Source organism: Mirounga leonina, unplaced genomic scaffold (assembly GCF_011800145.1).
Source record: "Mirounga leonina isolate KUSES-001 unplaced genomic scaffold, KU_Mleo_1.0 Mir_125, whole genome shotgun sequence".
Taxonomy (NCBI): domain Eukaryota; kingdom Metazoa; phylum Chordata; class Mammalia; order Carnivora; family Phocidae; genus Mirounga; species Mirounga leonina.
The window spans coordinates 62,240,590-62,257,056 of record NW_023270305.1 but is presented as its reverse complement, the minus strand read 5'-3'; the positions used below and the strand labels follow the sequence as shown (position 1 = coordinate 62,257,056).

The 16,467-nt window shown below is 37.8% G+C and overlaps 1 protein-coding gene across 14 annotated transcripts in view; it reads right to left on the bottom strand.

The window, feature by feature from the left end:
• NRXN1 (neurexin 1) overlaps nucleotides 1–16,467 on the bottom strand; it is a 1,139,755-nt gene that overhangs the window by 159,473 nt on the left and 963,815 nt on the right. The gene's annotated exons all lie outside the window — the stretch shown is intronic.

The following is a 16,467-nucleotide window of genomic DNA, read 5'->3' as shown; positions in this document are numbered from 1 at the left end:
TTAAGACATTAATAACATGAATTGAAGAAGACACAAATAAATGGAAAGAAATTCCATGTTCATGGATTAGAAGAATTAATATTGTTACAATGTCCCAAAGGATTATACAGATGCAATGCAATCCCTGTTAAAATTCCAGTGGTATTTTTCACAGAAATAGAGCAAAGAATCATAAAATTTGCATGGAACAACAAAAGATCCTGACCAGCCAAACCAATCTCGAGGAAGAAAAACAAAGCTGGAGACATCAGGCTCCCTGATTTCAAACTATATTACAAAGCTATGGTAATTAAAACACTATGGTACTGGTCTTAAAAACAGATACACAGATCAATGAAATAGAATAGAGAGACCAGAAATACACCCAACACACATATGACCAATTAATTTACAACAAAGGAGCCAAGAATTTATAATGGGGGAAGAACAGTCTCTTCAACAAACGGCATTGGGAAAACGGGACAGCCACATGTAAAAGAATGAAACTGGACCACTATCTTACACCATATACAAAAATTAACTTAAAATGTCTTAAAGACTTGAACATAAGACCTGAAACCATAAAAAACCTAGAAGACAACATAGGCAGTATGCTCCTTGATATAGGTCTTGGTGATGATTTTTTTTTGTCATCTTATTTTATTTTAATTTTTTATTTTATTTTATTATGTTAATCACCATACATTACATCATTAGTTTTTGATGCAGTGTTCCATGATTCATTGTTTGTGTATAACACGCAGTGCTCCATGCAGAATGTGCCCTCTATAATATCCATCACCAAGCTAACCCATCCCCCCACCCCCTCCCCTCCAGAACCCTCAGTTTGTTTCTCAGAGTCCATAGTCTCTCATGGTTCATCTCCCCCTCCGAACTACCCCCCTTCATTTTTCCCTTCCTACTATCTTCTTCTTTTTTCTTAACATATAATGTATATTTGTTTCAGAGGCATAGGTCTGTGATTAAACAGTCTTGGTGATGATTTTTTAAAATCTCACACCAAAAGCAAAAATAAATAAGTAGGACTATATCAAACTAAAAAAACTTCACAGCAAAGGAAACCATCAACAAAATGAAAAGACAACCTACTGGATGGGAGAAAATAACTGCAAATCATGTATATGATAAAGTGCTGACATTCAAAATATATAAAGAACTCATACAATTCAACAGTAACAAAACAAACAATCCAATTTAAAAATGAGCAAAGATTTAAATAGACATTTTTCCAAAGACATACAGATGGCCAACCAGTATATAACAAGATGCTCAACATCATAATCATCAGGAAAATGTAAATTAAATCCACAATGAGATATCACTTCATATCTGTTTGAATGGCTATTATCAAAAGGCAAGAAATAAAAAATGTTGGTGAGGATTGAAGAAAAGAAAACCCTTTGCACTGTTGATGTGAATGTAAATTGGTACAACCACTATGGAACACAGTATGGAGGTTCTTTGAACAATTAAAAATAGAACTGTTATATGATCCAGCAATTCCACTTCTGGGTATATATCCAAAGGAAACAAAAATGCTAATTCGGAAAGATATATGCACCTCGTGTTCACTGCAGCAATATTTATGATAGCCAAGATATGGAAACAACCTACAGATCCATAGATGGATGAATGAATAAAGAAATCATGGTAATATAATGGAATATTATTCAGCCATTAAAAATGACATCTTGCCATTTGCAACAACATAGATGGACCTCAAGGGCATTATGCTAAGTGAAGTAAGAGAGAGAATGACAAATACTGTATGATCTCTCTTATATGTGGAATTTAAAACAAGCAAACAACACACCAAGTTTGTAGACACAGAGAATAGATTGGTGACTGTAAGAGGCAGGGGATGAGGGGTGGAAGAAATGGGTGAATTGTTTTTTCCAGTTTAGCTTAAATAAATTAAATAAAAAGTAAAAGCAGAGATTCAGAGATAAATCTGTGTGTGTTTGTGTGTGTGTATATTTATATAATATCACGTGTGTGTGTGTGTGTGTAATCACTTCCCTCAAGACAGTCATGGTTCAGTTAAGTTCATCTTGGGTTCTTTTCATAACTATATATTATTTAGGTCCTCTACAAGGCATTTTCTCTTGTCATGTTGTTACCCCCCACTCACCTTCCTAGTCCCTGTTTTAGGAAACCACAACTTTAAACAAAAAAATTACATACAGTGTCTTGTTCAAGAACATGATTCAGGCAACAACTGCTTTTCTCCAATTTCACTTTTGAAAAATTCATGTACTAGAAGCAAGATTCTTGACATTTGGGTCAATCTGGAGCATCTCTTTCATGGATGATGGATATGCCAATAAAAACACTTTCAAGAGAACTCCCAGAGGTTGCCACAGAAAAGGTGCACAGTGGCCTGTGTGGAAGGGCATCCTGTCATGTCTCTAACATAGTTCCTTTACTCCACTCTTTCCATCCCTCCCCTTAAAAGGGCTTGAAATTATCTATTTTATGAGACTGACGTGCTGCCTACTGTGCTAAGAAGGCACCTGAAATTATCTATTTTAATAACTGGTAAAATTGCAGCAATTAAGTCTGTTTAGAGCCAAATGATAAATACTCATAATAGAGGAAAACATTCTCAAGGTTATGGGGCACACGGACAGGCATTTAGTGAGTACAGTTTCTTAGTCTTTATTCACAAAAATAGTCATCAAATGTTAAGAGCCTGAAATTTACTCAATTTCTTTTTACAGGTGATGAAACTATGACACAGGATGGTATAATGACTTGTTCAAGGTCAGGTAACTTAATAGACAGGTAGTAGAACTAGAATTCAGCCCCTCATTTTTGGTTTCTATCTAAGCCAAGATGCAGTTATCTACAATTAACTTCCTTTCTGAATTATGCAAAGCAGCATTAAAATCATTCTAAATGCAAAGTTTGTTGCTGTTAACTCTAGAATGTCATACTATGAGACAGCAAAGAGAACAGTGTGCTTATGTCCTCTGCTTCTGAGAACCATTCTCTAACAGCAGGGCCGTCAGCTCGACCACGAGCTCAGCTGATTTGTAAAGCATATGGATTTGCCCTTAATCAGGTGCACAGAATACCCGCACTGCAGGTCCCCCTCAGAGTACATAACCTCAAACTGTCTTCAGCTCATCTTTCAACAAACCTCAGTTGAGAGGAACAACATGGGGGAAGAGGGGTCTAAAGGATATAAAATCTATCCATTCCTGCAGAAATTTATAATCAGAATATCAGAAAATCTGAAGATTTGGACCACATCCTCTTAACCTCTCAATGGATTCCCATCATTGAACTAGGTGGCAAGAATATGGCATCGGCTTACACTCAGAGTTATTTTAAGAAAATCTTGTACAAAACCGCATCAACTAAATGGAAGTATCTGAAGATGCTATTTGGGACATTTGCTCATTGTACCCTTCATATTGATATGCAAAAGGTTCCCGTTTTTCTTTTTCCACTTCTTACTATCTATAAAGGATCTCTTTTTTATAATAAGTGAGTATGGACTTTAAATTGTGTATTTTGTTTTGGGCTTGATGGGCAATATGACTTAAAGTCATATTTCCTTTTTAACTTTGGTTCTTGGGAAACTCATAATCAAAGAGTAGAGCAACTTTAAAAGATACATAGACTTCAAGTGTATTGTTTTCCTCTAGACTTATTTTTAATGTCTACCATATTTCTTATAATCCCTCTTTTAAAATATATACCATTATAAGGCATTTGGGTTTTCTGTAGAATCATTCCAGGGATAAACAAACAGCAGGATTCTCATGAAAACTAAAATTTTATGCAAGGGACTGTGGAGATATTTTTTAGACATTTTTTTCCGCATAGGTCTTTTGCGCAAGCAACCATTATTTCCTGATTTTGGTAGAATTCCAATTTGCTCATTTTCAGTAAATTATTTCACGTGGTATATATTTTTAACACATGTGTGATATAGCTCCATGGGGGGGGGAAAGTTAAGAACCTTATTTAAGAGATTTGTTGTTATCTTTATTTAACAAACACCGTTATAGTGTTCTGAGGACTTTACAAATATTAACGCTGGTATTTCTCATAACAGCCGCATGAGAAAGGTACCATTTTGTCTCCTTGTGACAGATGAGGAAACCCTAGCAGAGTGATTAGGTAACTTGGCTAAGGTCAGACAGCTAGAAAGAGAAAAGCTGTGATTCAGACCCAAACAGTCTCGCTCTAGAGTTTGTGCTCCTAATGATTACACTAGGCTGAATTTTTTTTTTCGGTATTTATTTATTTACTTTTAAATTTTTTTTACTATGTTATGTTAATCACCATACATTGCATCGTTAGTTTTTGACGTAGTGAATTTGAGGAATATTGGGTCATCCTATAACTGCAGTTAGTAGATTTGGTTAATCTAGGTGTCCTTTGCTACTGTTTTATCTTTCTTGCTAGAGTAGGAGCACCACCAGGCCTCATACTGTGCTTTGAAGAATGTACATATGTATCAATCAATATGTGTTTAAAATAATTTTATAGGGGACAGTAGCAACTGATTTGTAGATGTTATAGAATGTTAAAATGGACTATTTTTTTTCTCAATTTCAGCTGCAATTTTGAGATGATAATAAGTCAAAAAACAGATTGCTACTTCTATTCTACAAAATAAGGTACCAGACTTGCAAAGGAGAACACTGACAACTGTTTTTGGGACCCTGAATTAAGTACCTATTTTCAGATCATTAAAGAGGCAAGCAAGGCCAAGAAGAGATGGATAACTGGAGGAGGATTTTTGGAGACAACTAGGCTGTGCTGTGATTTGTATGGAAGGTTACTTTTCCCTTACCTCAAGTGCAGGGGAAAGTGACTTCAAGGAAACATCTCAGAAAGTTTGAGCTCGTCTCCTGGAACTTGGGGCAATGGTTGGGGTAGTCAGCAATCCCACTTGCTCCGTCCTGGGTTTGGACTGTTGTTTGAGAAATCATCAAGTGAGGGGACTGTGGTTGGCTGATGCTCTGATACCAGAGCAAAGACATATTACTGCACCTGTGTATCAGAGCTTGTTAGAACAAATGACACGTGAGCACTGCCCACAGACCATGGGTTAGAGGGCCAGCACAGAACTGTGTTGTATCACATCCGAGAGGGCCACTGGTAGAGATGGGGTGGGGGGTGGTAAGTGGTGAAGACAACTCAAAAGAAAGAACCTGAAGTTGCCGTGGTGGATGGTCAGGGACTAAGGCAGAAATCCTAGATAACCACATGAAGGAGGTGCATTTACCTACCTCAAGGGAATTGCAGGTAAAGAAGGTCCAATGATGTGGTTAAAAGCACTAAAGAACCCACTAAAATGCTCCCTAAAAGTGTCCCCTGAGTCAATTTTCAGTATAGGCTAAACCCAGCTAGATGGCTTCTCTCAGATTAGCCAAGATCAAAAAGGACCCTTATCTCCTCTTCCTTTTCCTGCTTCATGTCTGGAGGAGTCAGGAAGGAAGGAAAGAAGCAAACATCACTGAAACAAGAGGAGAAACAACCCCCTCCCCTCATCCCCTCATCCCATGCAACTAGCAGCTCCAAGGCAGCCCAAGCAGGGCTAATAAACTGGCTTTGACTGAAATTGTACTTATTATTACAAAGGAGTGAACTCAAGTTACTTTCTATGAGTAAAGATGAGTGGATGACTTTTTTACTATCCAAGAGTGGCAAAAGTAGTATTGAGATTTTCCCTGGACTTCCCTAGAGTCAGAAAGAAATATTCCACAGGACACCAGATTTAAATTCCTGTTGCATTGTAGGAATCAGCTCTTTCAACATAACAAGTGCGTGAAGATATTCCTGTTGCATTGTAGGAATCAGCCCTTTCAACATAACAAATGCATGAAGATATTTGTTATTCTGGAGTTGTCCCCTGTTCTAGGGTTTCTTCTATTACAGACGTGTTTCTTATCCCAGGAAAGACTGAAAGAAATTCTTAAAGTTCCCTACTTGTTCTGATAGGAAGGCCACAATAGTCTCTTATTATCAGAGTTCTAATTATTAACGAGATTCAAGTTCAGTGAACAGAAGCATTACAATGCTAAAGGTATAAAATGTACAAACTGAAAAAAAATCCCTTTACTTTGTTCCTAACTTTTTCAGCAAAATGAAATGTAAAATGCATATTTTCTAGGATATAAAAATCCCCAGATTCTGCAGGGATTCATATCTTGCAACATAATAAAAAAACTATTAAGGAACAATGAGGCTTGGTGATGCTTGGAGAGTTTCTGACTTTTAATCTATGTCCATCTTTTCCTGGATATGTTGATTTGGTCCTTTGACTTCCAAAACCTTTAATATTTCATGAATTCAAACTCTAGTCAGCTAGAACAGAACTGAATACCACCAAAGTAGGTTCAGACAACAGACTCCACATGAAATCAGACATAATTTGCCCGACCCAGGGTGCATCAAGCCATAGAGTCCATTTTTTCCCTGAAAACAAATGAATTAAAAACGCACATAAAAGGCACCTGAGTTGCACAAGTGGTTAAGTATCCGACTCTTGACTCTTGGTTTCGGCTCAGGCCATGATTTCATGGTTGTGAGATCGGAGCCTCTGTCAGGCTCCGCGCTCAGCTGTCTGCTTAGGACTCTCTCTCTCTCTCTATCCCTCCTCAATTGCGACCCCTCCCTCCCCCAGCTCGCACTCACTCTCTCTCTTTAAAATAAATAATGGGGTGCCTGGGTGGCTCAGATGGTTAAGCGTCTGCCTTCACCTCAGGTCATGATCCCAGGGTCCTGGGATTGAGCCCCACATCACATCGGGCTCCTGGCTGAGCGAGGAGCCTGCTTCTCCCTCTCCCTCTGCCTCTCTCCCTGCTCATGCTTTCTCTCTCTCTCTCTCTGTATCTCTGTGTCTCAAATGAATAAATAAAATCTTTTAAAAATAAAATAAAAATAAAATAAATACATCCCCTCCCATATTGACAGAATAGCAAGTCATTTCAATTATATAAACAATAAAACTCACTAAACTTTCTTGCCAATGGATAATTACAATTTAGAAGAATCCATTTCAAATTCTTATTCTCTGGGATTAAATGTGATTGTCTCCGGCAAATTCTCATGAATATTGTATTAGCAAAACCAGCAGTAATTTCACTGGACATGTACTGATCTTTCAGCATTGTATCTTCCTTGAAATAGATAACTGGCTCACATATAATTTCAAAAATCTATTATGAGAATATCAGTAACAAGGCATTTATAATTTAATGAAGTCTTTCCATGGATTCATTAAATAAATAGTGACAAAGGTAATTATTGATTTTTTCTCACAAAAGCTCATTTCTGAATAAGGATTATATTATTAAACCAAGTTAAAAGGAAACATGAAAGATGACAATGGAAAGGAACTTGAAAGTTCTAGCAAGTGGCACCATAGTTTCATGCACCTTTTAATTCCATCTGTAATCACATATTCGCTTGAAAATATTTATTTTAACAAAGATTATGATTTAATGGTGTACTTGATATCTTGGGCATACTTCAAGCAAGATGTCTGTATGTTACAGATGCATATCTATTTCAATCTGTATGCATACAAAATAGGTAAAACAGAATAGAGTTCTTCCTATCTGGTAGAGACTGTGTTTACCAATCTAGATATATTTTTGTTCTAGTTCCCTCAACCTGGACCTGAGCTGGAAATGCACGACCACCTCCCCCTAAATAAAATGTACACACATCATCATCATTTCAAGAACAAGAAAGTACTGCTGCCTTGTCTCCCACTTTTCCCACTGGATAATATTTTTTATTCATTTAGCTAATAAAAAGTGGAATATATGACATGCATCTTGCATTGGGCTAAATGTGTAAACAGTACAAACATGTAAAGTGCATTCTCTGTCCCACAGGAAGCTTTCAATCAAATCAAGATGACAAGTCATGCATGCAAATATTTACACCCATAAACCAGTTGAGGGAGCGGCAAGGAGGAGCAGGGTGCACTGTGGGGAATGGTTCTCAAGGGCCTCAAGAAGCCTCTGAATGTGTGGCAGGAGTAAGTTAGCATATAGACAGCTGTAATACAGCTGGTGGATACCAAAGACACTCAGGGACACAGAAGATATCTTCCCTTTGTCTCACATCTCGTTCCAGGGCCTGCACCCCAGAGTCCTCGCTGTGTGCAACACATTGAGCTCTAGACGATTTATCACTTAAAACTCCCAGCCAACCCGAAGGCTGAGTGCTATTTTTTTCTGTCTACTCTGAGAGTTAAACTAACGTGTCCCAAATCATAATGCTAATAAACATCAGTGTTGGGACCTGACCATGGTGGAGGGGCTTTCTAAAAAAGAATGACTTCGATGGTGTCCATATTCTGGGAAAAGATCTTGAAGCCAAGGTATGCTCACAGGACTGAGTCAGGAATAGGGCATCTTTCTTTTTGGCTAATTACATTTCATAGCACCACAGAGCAGGGAACCAGAAGTGGGAGAGATCATCAGTGATGCCACTTCAGAAAGATCTCATTGAGGGGTAAGACATTCTAAGAAAACAGTATTTTCATTTTCCCATCCGATCTCCATTAAGGGTAGTAAGCCTTTTCTAATCTGTCTCCTTTCTACAGAATGTAGAGTTCCTTTGGTTCCATGAAACTATATCCCAGACAGTGACACACCCTCCTCAAGGCTTACACGCATCTCTTGGTCCTCAAAGTATCTAATACTCTGTGAAAGCCTGTGACAATCCTCCCTCAGGTACTTCTGTAGGTGTTGGTTTTTATGCATCTGTTTTAATGTCTCACCTATATTATAGAGAACTTGAGAGTAGGAAAAAATACTGACTTAAGCCTCATTGTATCCTTCACCGCACTTTGCAGACCACTTGTACATTTGTAATTTTCCAAAACTCTTTCACATACAATTTTCTTTTTTTAATTGAGATATAATATCACATATCATAAAATGTGCCCTTTTAAAATATATACTTCAGTGGTTTTAGTATATCCACAAGGTTGTGCAACCATCACCAGTATTTAATTTCAGAACATTTTCATCACACCACAATTTCCTTTTGATGAGATAATGCATATAAAGTTCTTAGCACTCTTACGGCTACTCTGCACCAATGAGCTATATTATTATTATTGCTCCTATTATTATTATTCTTACATTTGGAAAACATTGTTTTGCTCCTTAGTAAGTTGATGGAAGTTAATTAAAATAATGCTTCAATTATATAGCCATTACAGTTTAGTTAGGATACATAATATCTCACTGATCTTCACAACACTTGTGAAACACCACGTCTATTTTATAAATTGAGAAGCTGAAGCTCAAAAAGGCCAAGACTTGACCAAAGTCAGAGCATCTACCTGCCAGGTGGCTTAAGAGAGAAGATTCTAAAATCTAATCATGCTCACTTATGGGATACACTGTCCTGCCATTGGTTGTACTGAAGCAGAGACTGCTTGATTAGGCACCTCCATGTCTCCTCCCACTTCAGTGATACTGTAACTCTATGAAAAGCCTACTTGAATGGCGAAGCACGTAGCACGTGCACATGCACACACACAATTTAGAAAATACTAGTCAGTGGGGCTAGTGGGTGGCTCAGTTGATTAAGCGACTGCCTTCGGCTCGGGTCATGATCTTGGAGTCCCTGGATCGAGTCCCGCATCGGGCTCCCTGCTCGGCAGGAGTTCTGCTTCTCCCTCTGACCCTCCCCCCTCTCGTGCTCACTCTCTCTCACTCTCTCTCTCTCAAATAAATGAAAATCTTAAAAGAAAAATAAAAGATTTTTTTAAAAAAGAAAATACTAGTTTTTTGAAATACATCAAAGACACTGAAATCTGAATGTGAGTTTTAGTTTTTTCAAAATTTATAAAATAGATGAACTGTAGCATTTTATTATATGTTTAAATCAGGAATTCTCTAATTTGAGAAGGGCAGGGGGAATATCCCACTGGTCAATGTCTCAGAGTAACCTGGCATACCTTTGTAAATCATATGTGTTCTTTCCTAAGAAGTTATGACTCCTTCACTCCAGCAGGGATGGAGGGACTTGTCTTTAATGAGCAAGAACGTTTGCCTTGCCAGGTATATAGAACTTAGTGTTGCGAAGTGAGAAGGGTCAAGGAGTTCTTTCGAGGATGGATAGACGCTGAGTTCCAAAGACAACACCAAGTGTTTTTAATGCCTTCCTTTCCTCATATTATCCATCTTTAGAGGAAATTAAATCAAGAATCAAAACAATATTAGGTGAAACTAGCCCATTAAGTGACTGGCTCATATATCTTTGAAAGGGGCAATAACAATGTGGATATTTGGAGATTGTCTCTATTTTGTTCGTTTCACCAGTTGAATCAAAACTAGATTATCCTTGGGGCGCCTGGGTGGCTCAGTTGGTTGAGCGACTGCCTTCGGCTCAGGTCATGATCCTGGAGTCCCTGGATCGAGTCCCGCATTGGGCTCCCTACTCAGCAGGAGTTCTGCTTCTCCCTCTGCCCTCTTCCCTCTCATAGTCTCTGTCTCTCATTCTCTCTCTCTCTCAAATAAATAAATAAAATCTTTAAAAAAAAAAAAACTAGATTATCCTTTATATTTGGAAAGACCTTCTTGAACCCTTATGAAGTTCTCCATAGTGGCCATGGGTCCAGACATCAAGCCTTTTTCGTTGTACTTACCTGTGGTCCAAACAGCACATCTCTGCATGATATCATGAGCAATGAAGAATGAAATAAAGCTATCTGATGCTCTTGGGAATCAAAATCATCTCATTGGGATCGTTAATTCTGTATTCCTATCCACTGTAGAAATACTCATCTTTAAATGTGTCCTTATATATAAAGAATGTGTTCCGTGATCAAGCATCTTCCCCCAAATAATAATTTTAAAAACCCAGAAATCAAACAGAGCAAAAAAAAGGCACTGACTGGTGGCCTATGCAAGGTTTGTAATATTTCAATGGTAATATATCTGGTTTGGGTACTTAGCCTATGGCATCATGACAAATTCCTTAGATCTGTGCAAGAAAAGCTAAGATCCACACTGGTAAAGTTTAGCTTTGTTCAAAGTGCAGTGAGCTGATCAGATACAGCTTGTGGTGTTTTTTTGTTTGTTTGCTTGTTTGTTTGTTTAAGTTTTTTACTGTTGTTTTAAAACCCTTGGTCGGGTGTTAAATTAGCTTTGCTCACATTTTAAAGTCATTCAGGAAACTGTGTGCAATAAACATTGTGTTTCAAGTGCTGATTAAAACCACAACCTTTGTTTCTCGGCTTTTCTCTGATTCCTTGTCTTTGGGCCATTACCCTGCTTATTATTACCTCCACCAGGAACCAGATAGGCAAAGGACATTTGGCTCTATCAATTCTGCTAGCTGTTGGCATTTCTATGTAAAAAGGTTTCTCTATAAAAAAGGCTTCGGATTATTTGTGGATTTCATTTATTTGTTATATCCCAGGACCATTATTTTTGTGGAGAGCTGACTATATAATTCCAGTCGACTCTAATGTTCCAAATTTCCATAGCACAGAGTACCACATTTTTCAGACAAATAGACAAAACATCTTTGGAAGGTGATTTTAGTCCTCTGTATGGTGAATGCTACCTCAGTAACTAGGTTTTAAGCAAAATAAAATTAGCCTTTGTATTTTTTTAAATATTAAAAAAATATCAAGAGATAAATGCAATTATTTTTAATGCTTCAGTTGATAAATGTTTATGAGCTATACATGAAATGAAAAGGTCAGTATGGAAGGGATAACATTTTTTAAAGTTGTGTTTGGTGAATAGTGACTTGCAACCAGAATAAAAATAATAACGAGATAATATTTTCAAGTGTGTTTGATGGACTGACTTTTTAATAATTTTATCTTGGTTTTCACAAGCCTCAAGCAGAGCCCTAGCTGAAATGTATTCCAAGAGAAAAGCTAATGGTGCTACCTTTCTCCTTTTCTTTCTTATTGACTTCTAGTCCAGGACTACCTGTCTGACGTCTTCGGGAAAAGCAAATGTGTGCATATGGGCAGAGAAAAGCATTTGCCAAAGACTATTTTCTATAGAATCAGCAAGGCTCTATTATTCCCAGCATAGCAAGTAATAATTTCTACAGCCTTTAAAAATGAATCTATGTTTATGTGTGTGATTTTGGCACAACAGAGTTTTCAGAAGAGCATATAGAATCTCTAAGGTTGAAACTCCTGAAGATTATGATCTTTCTTCAAACACTAATTTTGCCACAAAAATAAAATATAAAAAAATAAAATAATGTTGAGAAATGATTTTCAAGTGCCTATTAGGTACAGGGTATTTCTCAAAACACTATACCACTCTTTCTAGGGCTCAAAAAATTTTAAATGTATTTGTTGGTTGTGTTTATTTTTTAATTTTTAAAAAAATTTTATTTATTATTTTTGGGGGGGTGGAGTGAGATAGAGAAAAAATCAGAGGGGGGAGGATCAGAGGGAGAAGCAGACTCCCCACTGGACGGGGAGCCCGATGAAGGACTCGATGCTGGACTCGATCCTAAGAATCCAGGATCATAACCTGAGCCGAAGGCAGATGCTTAACTGACTCAGCCACCCAGGTGCCCATGTTGGTTGTGTTTAAATAATTTCCCTAAACTAACAACATGATTTTCTTGCATAAATGACACTAAAATTTTGGAAAAATCTTAACACGTTTTGTCCTCAACAATCATTCATTCATTCATTCATTCAACAAATACAAACAGACTTCTTACTATGCTGACATTTTGCTAAGTTCCGAATAAACAGTGGTTAACAAAACAGGTGGCACTGCTGCCCACATGAAGCTTAAGACTTGAATTATCTCTTTCAACATTAAAATTCATATTAGCATATAAAGTGTGCTAAGTGTCAAGAAGGAAAAGAGCAGGTGTTACAAGAGGCACTGAGTGGTTAAGGAAAGCGTTTCTGAGGAGCTAAAGATGAGAAGAAATCAATAATGTCAGAATAAGAATTTGCCAGGCAGAGAAAAGAGTGTGTGCACAGGCGTCAAGGAACAAAAATATATAGATATAAAGACAGATGCCTTTATGTACAAATGTAGATACAGATATAAATATATGGATTCTTCATAGAAGCAGAGATATGTCAATTATATGAATATATGTAGGTATTATCCAGAAAGTTCATCTAGGAGATAAAAGTAGGTTATGAAACTACGTATAAAAAAACCAAAAATCTGGGACGCCTGGGTGGCTCAGTCGTTGGGCGTCTGCCTTCAGCTCAGGTCATGATCCCAGGGTCCTGGGATCGAGACCCGCATCGGGCTCCCTGCTTGGCGGGAAGCCTGCTTCTCCCTCTCCCGCTCCCCTGCTTGTGTTCCCTCTCTCACTGCGCCTCTCTCTGTCAAATAAACAAAATCTTTAAAAAAAAAAAAAAACAAAAATCTATCATTTGCACAAATAAAGCAATTGGAAAATAGCTAAACACACTTAAAAGATCTTCCAATCTAAGAATGGAAAAATATTGATATAAATATAGAACCAGGGGCGCCTGGGTGGCTCAGTTGGTTGGGCGACTGCCTTCGGCTCAGGTCATGATCCTGGAGTCCCGGGATGGAGTCCCACATCGGGCTCCCTGCTCGGCGGGGAGCCTGCTTCTCCCTCTGACCCTCTCCCCTCTCATGTGCTCTCTCTCTCTCATTCTTTCTGTCTCAAATGAATGGATAAAATCTTTAAAATATATATATATATATAGAACCAAACTGTATGCATCTTGACATTTATCTAGTTGTTTGTTCCTAAGTTTCATTTATCAATGTGCTTTATGAAATAAAATATATAAAGACTTTTTGAATCAACAGGGACTCACCACATTTTCCAAAAGTCATTTGCTTCTACAATGTCAAAAATGATTCATCATTCTATGCTTATATTTCAAGGCTAATGTAACACATTTAGTTACTTTGTGGGTAGAATGTCTTATTAACTTATTTCTCTAGAGAGCCTTTTTATCTTAAGATGTAGCAAGAGTTCTCTGTACATTTGCCACCTTAAACATACTGTTTGAGATTACTAGACTAGTATTTTAAGTACCCTCCACAAACTAGTTAAAGAAGGAAAAATTTTCACCTTTCACCCTTTTACCTCCCTGTTCACCTGGAAGGGAAAATGAACAAGGTTCAATACCCATGTCCCTAAAATGTGTTTTTCTGGGTAATGAATTTCAAACAAGAGAAGGAATTCATCCCATCCTACTTCTGGAAAAATTTCAAATAAATGAAGTCAAAATATGAGTTTTTCCTATAATTTGGCCAAGAATTCTGAAGACAAAAACACACAAAGTACTCAACTGTAAATAATTCACAAACATTTGAACCTGTGATAAATGTTCATTGCTATCTTCTTGAGAGTAGTAACAGTGGAGTTTCCCTGAGGTCATCCCTTCTTACTGTTTACCTTGAAGAGCCAGAGGATACTTTGAGAAGACTATGGATTCTGATAAGAGGGTAAACATAGACTGTAAGATAAATATCTGGAACTAAGTCAAATTATCGGCCCTCTATAAAGGAACACATGCTCTCTCTCTCCCTCTCTTCCTCACTGCTTTGTCATACTAGCCTTTCATTTCCATGAATGTACCATAATCTGTCCCATCTTAGGATCTTTGCTATTCTGTTTCTGTCTGGTTACCTCCTTCCTTGCTTCCTCCATCTTCAAATGATGGATCCCCTATATTTTGGGGGAAAAAGAACCTTGAGGACTTCAGAGTGGAGCTGGGCATCAAATCTGCTAAGCAAAATACAAGGCTTATTTATGGAAATGCCCTTTTATGGAGCAAAAACTGATTAATGTTCACCCACTGAAGTATAAAAGACACTTCATGGTCTGTGCTGACAATACTTGAAAAGCCAGCGCCGTATAGGAAGGCCACGTCTCATCTGATTAACGGTATTCTTCAATGGACTTGGGTTATCCATGACAAACCTTTAATCATTAAATATCACAGCAAGATTGGTATGTTGTGATTCATATCCAATTTATACACGTACCCTTCTTCAAAATGAACACAACCAAACCTAACTAAGAAGGTAAAAATCCACTGAGAAATTAATTATTAATATCATTCTAAGGCCAAATGGGAACCATAGCTAACTTATTCACTGTTTTGTTATATCAGCGCCAAACTTCCCATATGAGTGTGGATATAGAGGAAGGGCTATATTTGGCAGCAGGTACATGGTGATGATGATGATGATGGCAATGGTGGTGGTCACGGTGAAAACAGCTACCCTGCATGAATACTTGCTATGTGCCAGGCACTCCTTCTAAGCAGTTTACAGGAGATAATGCATTAAAATATACAATATTATTTCCAGTTATTTGATGAGGAAGCTGAGTCTCAAAATGTTTATTGACTTAACCCCAATCCTGCCTAACCTGCCTAAGAAGGGTGAAAGCTGTGATTTGGTCTTAAGCAATCTGGTTCCATATTGTATATGCTTAGCCATACCAGTGTGCCTCTCAGAAGGAGTCCAAGATGCTAAGAAGAGATTACCATTTAGGTGTGATATCAGTAAACCTCTTGGGAAGAGAGAGTAGTCAACATCCTTCTATCGTATGTACCAAGCAATGTATTGATTACTTTGCAAACCTTCACTCCTTTAATCCTCATAATAACTCTTATTTGTCAGCCTTACAATCATCATGTTGAGCATATCTGAAACTCAGAGCAAGTAGGAGAATTCTCTAAAGTCAGAACTAAAATATCATTAAGTTACATCCAACAGGGGCGCCTGGGTGGCTCAGCCGTTTAGCGTCTGCCTTCGGCTCAGGTCATGATCCCAGGGTCCTGGGATCGAGCCCCACATCGGGTTCCTTGCTCGGCAGGGAAGCCTGCTTCTCCCTCTCCCACTCCTCCTGCTTGTGTTCCCTCTCTCGCTGTCTCTCTCTCGCTCTCAAAAAATAAATAAACAATCTTTAAAAAAAAAAAAAAAAAGGTTACATCCAAACAGGTCTATCTAGTTTCAAACTCATGTCTTTCAACCACTTCATCCTATTTGCCTCTGAACATTCTTCAAGACCCACTGGAAATAGAAGAGGCCACAAGAGAGTATCCTGAAGCCTCTAAAGCCTTATCATTTTATGAGGCTTATGACAAGTTTATGACAAACTTGCCAAGGTAAGAGTGAGTAGAGCACAGCAACTCTTCTTTCATGGGCATTAAATTAGTCCAGGGGTTCAGAATTACTAGCAGGCTAAATCTCCAGCCACACTAGGGCCACAGCAGATTTTTTTTTTTTTTTTTTTTTAGCAGATTTTCTCATACTTCAGGAGCCCTCTGAATAGAAATGGAAGCATAATACCCTTTAGGTTTAGATATAAGTCTGAATGTCACCAGATGTTGAAAAACTCTATGGAGGGACACCTGGAAAAATGGCCGTTGTCTTTCCTCTTTCCCCACTTGCCTGCATCCCTGTTTTTCTCTAACATCTTTTTTCCCCTCACAGCTAATAGATTTCTTTAAATCCTTTTTAGTATTAGTTG